Genomic DNA, 7,839 nt, shown 5'->3' with positions numbered 1-7,839 from the left:
ATTTCTTTCAGCCAAAATTCACATTTTGATAATTTGGCGTATAACTGTTTCTCCCTTAAGGTCTGTAGTACAATCCGCAGATGTCTATCATGCTCCTTTGCATTCCTCGAATATATCAAAATATCATCAATAAACACCACCACAAACTGGTCGAGATATGGTTTGAAGATAGTGTTCATCAGATCCATAAAAGTAGCTGGAGCATTATTTAACCCGAATGGCATTACCAGAAACTCATAGTGGCCATATCGAGTTCTGAAAGCAGTTTTTGGAATACTCTACTCTTGCACTTTCAACTGATAATAACCAGATCGCAAATCAATTTTGGAAAACACAGATGCACCCTTCAACTGATCAAACAAACCATCAATTTGAGGCAATGGATATCTGCTCTTTATTGTCACCTTATTCAACTGCCGGTAGTCAATACATAAGAGGAGAGTGCCATCTTTCTTCTTAACAAACAATACTGGTGCTCCCTAAGGTGACACACTAAGACAGATGAAGCCCTTTTCAAGTAGTTCTTGCAACTGTACCTTCAACTCCTTCAATTCTGCTGGTGCTATTCTGTATGGTGTTATGGAGATTGGATTCACACCAGGCATATCATTAATCTCAAACTGCACTTCTCTCTCTGGAGGTAATCCTGACAATTCATCAGGAAACACATCTGGAAAGTCATATACTGTAGGGATGTCCCTCAATACTAGACTCCCCACTTGGGTGTCTACCACATGTGCCAAGTATGCTTCACACTCCTTTCTGATCATTTTTCTGGCTAGTGCAGCCGAAATGATGTTTGATGACAATAGCTGCCTCTCTAAATGTATTACCACATCACTGTACTGAGAGAGACCAAAAGTGACTATCTTCATTCTATAGTCAATCATGGCGTGATGCCTGGCTAACCAATCCATGCCCAAGATGATATCATAATCTCTGAAGGGCATTTCAATGAGATCAGATGGAAAAGTATGTCCTTGGATCACCAAAGGACAATCCCTATACATTCTATTAACCCTGACCTCTTGTCCTAGTGGACTTGTTACTAGCACCTCAAAGTTTATTTTTGTACATGGAACAGCAATGCAATCAATGATGCTAGCACTCACATAGGAGTGGGTAGAACCCAGATTAAATAACACAAACACATCTTGATTAAAAGTTGAGAAGGTACTAGCCACGATATCAGATGTCTCAGCCTTTTCTCTCTGTCTCATTGCGTAGACTCTGACTGAAGCACTGCCTTGCTCTGACTGATTCACTGTGCCTTGGCTGCCTGATGGACTACCTCTACCCCTGCCTCTACCTCTGCTAGGTGGTTGTGAACCTCTGGTAGCAGGATTCTAAACTGACCCTTCTGCAGTAGTAGGAGGTGGCCCAACTCCACAGGCACTGGTGCAGTCTTTAGCAAAGTGTCATGGGCCTCTGCAGTTATAACAGGCTCCTATGGCCTTATAGCATCCCACCATGATTTCTACCACATGTTTCACATTAGCGGGGAGAGTAGGAACTTCTGGTAGTCTGCTGACCAGATGGAGGAGGTCTCTGTCCTGAAAATCTTCCCCTACCAGACTTTTTACGACCCCTGCTGTGTCCCCCAAAGTTCTTTCTCTTTCCAGTAGGACCACTGGAACTCTGTTCTACTGACTTCTCCTCTTTTTCTTTTTCTGTCTTCTCTATTTTCTTTTTCTCTAGGGCCGCTTCTGACTTAATTCTTTCTAATTCAAGTGCTTGAGAAATAAGCTCAGAGAAGTTATTATGTTTGAATCCGACCACTTGTAGTCTGAGACTAGGCTTCAAGCCGGTTTCAAACCTCTTACATCTTTCCCTGCTGGTAGAAAGGAGACTTCCAGCATAGTGGCTCAGGTGGGAAAATTCCCTTTCATACTCTGCCACTGATCTATTTCCCTGGTTTAGACTTAAGAACTCCTGTAGCTTCTGGTCCACATAGGCATCTAGGATATATTTTGGTCTGAACTCCCGAAGAAAATCATCCCAGGTTAGCACTGGAGATTCCACCAAACTATGGGGAATGGTTTTCCACCAGTCATATGCATCCCCCTGTAGTAGTGACACTGAATACTCAAATCTTAGCTCTTACGTGCAGTGTAGTTTCTTAAACACCCTATCCATTCTCTCCAACTATTGTTCCGCCTCTAGTGGATCTACTGTCCCCTTGAACTCAGTAGCCCCGTATTTAATCAGCTTGTCATACTGCCTAGCTGAAGGCTGTGGTTGTACCACTGGAATCTGTAGTGGGGCTTAAGTAGGCATGTTACCTGTAACACCCCTATGTTCGGTAGTGCGTTCTACTATTCCGGTGACTAGTGTCTATCTGAATAGCTAGAATGCCTGGAACTACACTTAAATGTTAGTGAGGAGACATGAAATAATGAAATACAATAGAAGAAAATACAAGAAAAATAAAGGAAAATAAAAGAGAGAAAATGTAACTAAGTTAAACGAGCAAAAAACCATAGCGATGGGTGACCGCACCGGGAAGTGGCGGCGTAGACCGTTGACTAGCCCTGGATTGCAAGGAACCCTGGAAAATATTTTTAAGACTTAAATAAACATCTATTGAAGTATAAATGACATTAGAAATGTCAAAGAAAAATGAATTAATTAGTATAAAGAAAAATGAAAAATCGAGAAACCGACAAAAATTGGTGTTACCGAAAAATCGAGAATATAAACCGAATAGGGGCATTTGGGTCATTTAACACGTAGAGTTGGCTTTTGACCTAAATTTCCATTAAAAATAAGTGACATTAAAGTTTAAAAACCCCATGAAAAATGAAATTGCAAATGAAATGTATAAATAAGGAAAATTAGGGGGTAAGAATTTGAATAATTAAAAGTTTAATTAAACAAATATTTCCTTAACATTAGTGGACCACTAATGACTATATAAAGGCACAAATCAATAAAATTCTCCACTATATTTTGCATTCACTTTCTTCTTCCTCAAAATTCACCATAGCCAAACCAAAAGCTCCCAAAGTTCATCTATGGCTGCCCACTTTTACAAGCTCCAAACTCCATGATCAAGCCATGATTTCCACCAATGGTCTTCATTAAAGTTAATCCTCACTTTGCAAGGAAGAAGTTGATACTAAATTTAAGAGATTTTGATGAAGTTTTTGCAAGCTCCAACAAGAGGTAAGTGTCCATTTTCTTCCTTTGCTTAATTAAAACTTGTGTTGAGGTTGTGGGTAGAATTTTGTGTGAAGAAATTTGAAGAAATGGTTGAGTTATGGGACTGTCCATTTTTGCCAGCCATGGAAGGTGAGTTGCTTTAGTTTTTCCTACATATAATTGATGGAAATTAGTGTTGAATAAGTCAATTTGAATTGTTAGTAAATTAATCTCCATGTATATATATTGAGCACTTGAATTTAGGGGTTTGGAAGGAAAATTTGATACCTTAGCAAACTGCCATTGTTGGCAGCCTTGGAGTTCATGAATTAATGTGTGACTTTATGAAATTTATTGATGAATTCTGGTAGTAATGGTTTGAGGGCAGTGTGTATGAATGATAGTGGAAGTGTATGTACAAATCAAGTGATTATGTGCATTGATATTGTGTTGAATTAAACTTTGAGAATTAAGGGTGTAATATGTGCATTGAGCACTTGTGTATTCTGTCCAAAATGACCATGTTGAGATGTGATGAATGATGTTAGTGTCTTATAAATCTAGAAATTTGGTAAGGAAAGTTAAGGTGAAGCAAGCAGGATGTGTAATGGTTGTGTATTTGATGAATTGTATAAGGGCAGTATACAATTGAGCTTATAATCTGATTTGTGTGACTCCAATTGGTATGGGAGTATTTTGTGTTGAGGTTGTGGGTAGTATTTTGTGTGAAGAAATTTGAAGAAATGGTTGAGTTATGGGACTGTCCATTTTTGGCAGCCATGGAAGGTGAGTTGCTTGAGTTTTTCCTACATGTAATTGATGGAAATTAGTGTTGAATAAGTCAATTTGAATTATTAGTAAATTAATCTCCATGTATGTATATTGAGCACTTGAATTTAGGGGTTTGGAAGGAAAATTTGATACCTTAGCAAACTGCCATTGTTGGCAACCTTGGAGTTCATGAATTAATGTGTGACTTTATGAAATTCATTGATGAATTTTGGTAGTAATGGTTTGAGGGCAGTGTGTATGAATGATAGTGGAAGTGTATATACAAATCAAGTGATTATGTGCATTGATATTGTGTTGAATTAAACTTTGAGAATTAAGGGTGTAATATGTGCATTGAGCACTTGTGTATTCTATCCAAAATGACCATGTTGAGATGTGATGAATGATGTTAGTGTCTTATAAATCCAGAAATTTGGTAAGGAAAGTTAAGGTGAAGCAAGTAGGATGTGTAATGGTTGTGTATTTGATGAAGTGTATAAGGGCAGTATACAATTGAGCTTATAATCTGATTTTTGTGACTCCAATTGGTATGAGACCAATTAGAGGTGAAACTAGGCACAAAATGTGCCAACTTTCATGTTGGAAGCCTACCTAAATTCTGTCCAGAAAGTGATATGAAAATTGACCAAATCCGGATTAGTGACTTTGCAAACCTGAAAATTGACCATTTGAATAGCAGTCAGTATTTTGGCCATAACTCACTCAAAACAGGTCTAAATGACCTTAAATTTAGACAATGGATAGCTTAGACATAGAGCTACAACTCTTATGAAGACACCAAAACCCATAAATGACCATAAGCAAGTCAAAATGCTTGCACAAATTTGGGTATAAAAACTACCAGAATCGGAAATGACCTAAAAATGACCTAAGTTTGCCATTTTAGTGCAATCTGTCTAGCAAGAGTAAAATGACCATAACTTGGTCTAGTAAACTCCAAATGATCTAAAATTTGTGGCAAAAGTTCACTAAGACATAGACCTACAAGTTTGTAATTCGGACCAGAACTCAAAAAACGAGGAAACTAGGTCATCCGGCTAGGTCAAAACAGCATACTAAAATCTGATAAATTGTAATAAAATGCAATAAGCTTTAAAATGAAATTGGTAACATATACCAACACTTGAGGACTATAAAATGTGACATATTGGTAACATTAAAATTAATTCACCAAGTGTGCATTAAAGCTCAACATTATAGGTTGACTAATGAAATGAGTAGTATCAATAAAATTTAATTATGGAACCTTATTATTAGAAACAATTTAACTGAGTACTGAAACACTTTAAATTGTGTGTTTTAGTTGAAAAGGATATTGAAGAGCATAAGGAACATTGAGTCAAGGCCAAGAGGTGACTCATCTGAGGTTTGTGCATAATACTTTTTATATTCACTGCTTTTACCAGAAAATTTATTTGGAGAAATGAGTTATGAATAATTTTTTATTGTTTTGGCTTTGGGAATTTTATTTGGAAATTATTGTATTGCCTACTTTGCAAATGGAAATTTTGAGTTAAAATGTGATTTGTAGTTTGTATGAAATATTTAAATATTGTGATTTAGAATTATTTTGATTCACACTTGGCATGGCAATATTACTATGTTTCTCCTCCATTTATGGGGTGAGTATGACTATATTCCTCCCTCTTTGACTTGTCAGTCTGAGGTGAGTATGGATGAGTTCTCATTAGCAAGCTAGCCACCTCCCTCATTGATTTCGATTAGTGGGGTGAGTATGCCTTGTCGTGGTGTACAACACGGCATGTTTGGAAAAGTTTGTGTCATGACCTAAGTTATGTTATTGATTGGCAACACTGTGTTTATTAAATTGTTTGATCAAATTTGTGTTATATGAGCTTTGAAAATTGTGATATGAAATTGTGAATCATTTGAATTGTGAATTGTCGATAAATGTTTTATATACAGCATTTTAAATTGTTATTGTGCACCACTGAGTAAATTTTACTCAACGATAGTTTTTTCATTGTCGCCGCAGTAGATGCATTGCATGCAGCAAAGAGAGTAGGTCGCTTGTGCCACACTTTTAGGATTTTGTCAGGTCTATTGAGTATACCACTTCCTTGTAAATATTATTGTAATGTATGTGAACTGTATGTATATATTGTACTTGGTCTTGAGCAGTTGTAAGCTAAAGTTATAAATTATTTTGGCCTGTAAAAAAAAATGTTGTAATACATTTTTCTTATTTCAGCTTTTAGAACTACTGAAAATTTAGATTTAACTGAGTTTGACAAATGTTGAGGAAATTAATTTGTGTTGAGCCATATTGGAGTTTGCGATTGAACAAATATATTGGAAGTGTTTTTTTTACAAGTTTTTGAAGAACTATTTTATTTAAAATATAGACGGCACTCTGCCGAAATTTTTACAGAAATTACTGATACTTCAGATTTGTTAATTGGTTTCATTTCAATTAAAAAAAATTTTAACACCAGTCAAAAGTGCTCACCACTGTAAAAAGAAATAAGAAAAGGTTTAAAATCCCTTATAGTGTATTTAATGGGTTATCAATAGACGAAGTTTGGTAATTCATTAGGTATACTACGGGATCATGTTATACCTTACGTAGGGATAAGGTGTGACATTACCAGCCATCTATTGGAACATTGCAGCCATCTGCTGAGCAAATTGAGCAGGAAACTGCGGTACTGAGGGGATTGGTGCGGCTGATCCACTCACATTGTGAAGGGCTTGGGCATCCCCTTGTACCTCAGCCTCTATTGATTGATCGACTGAACGGTCCCCTTCCTCCATAGTTAATTTGAGGATATTATACCTCCTGAACAAATAACACAAGGAGATTTCCTCCCGTTAGTGCATAATTATAATATAATGTACTGTATGTATCAAACAATGACATTGAGCAGTTGTACTATAAAGAAAGAATATTCAAATTACAGGTGAAAATAGAATTTAAAAACTAGCTCTGATACCACTAAAACATGTCACACTTTACCCGTAAGGCATAACATGATCTCGTAGTATACCTAATGAATTACTAAACTTCGTCTACTGATAACCCATTAAATACACTACAAGGGATTTTAAACCTTTTCTTATTTCTTTTTACAGTGGTGAACACTTTTGACAGGTGTTAAAATTTTTTTTACTGAAGTGAAATCAAATAACAAATCTGAAGTATTAATAATTTCTGTAAAAATTTTTGGCTGAGTGCCATCTGTATTTTGAATAAAACAGTTCTTCAAAAACCTGTAAAAAGCACTTCCAATATATTTGTTCAATCCCAAACTCCAATATGGCTCAATACAAATTAACTTTCTCAACATTTGTCAAACTCAATTCAACATCAAATTTTCAATAATTCCAAAGATAGACTACAAAATGACAAAGTAGTTCAAAAGCTGAGATAAGAAACAAATATATTGCAACTTTAGTTTACAACTGCTCGAGACCAAGTACAATATATACATACAGTGCTCATACATTATAACTAAAATTACAAAAATATGGTATACTCAATATACCCGGCATAATCCCAAAATGTAGCACAAGCAGCCTACTATGTCACAGTAACATCCTCCCTAGAGCAACTCAGATATTCTCATCGTCCCGTGACCTGTCGGTCCGGACAGCTAGAACGTTCGGAAAAATATTTAAACTTAAGTGAGAAACCATAAATAACTCAAATATTGACAAGAAAAATTTAGTAAAAATTTTAGAAATAAAATACAACCAAGTTAAACGAGCCGGTGCCCTAGCGAGGGGTAATCCAGACGGAAGTTGCGGTTCTCGCAACTAGGAGCCCTAGACCCGGGAAAAATTTCATAAAATAATTTTTGGGACTCCAGAGAAGGGTCATTGAGGTTCCTATGGCATTAGAATGCCAAGAAAATAATTAGAAAAATTTTTCAATCGGTACAGACA

This window comes from Hevea brasiliensis, chromosome 3 (assembly GCF_030052815.1).
Source record: "Hevea brasiliensis isolate MT/VB/25A 57/8 chromosome 3, ASM3005281v1, whole genome shotgun sequence".
Lineage (NCBI taxonomy): Eukaryota > Viridiplantae > Streptophyta > Magnoliopsida > Malpighiales > Euphorbiaceae > Hevea > Hevea brasiliensis.
This window is presented reverse-complemented; position numbering follows the sequence as displayed.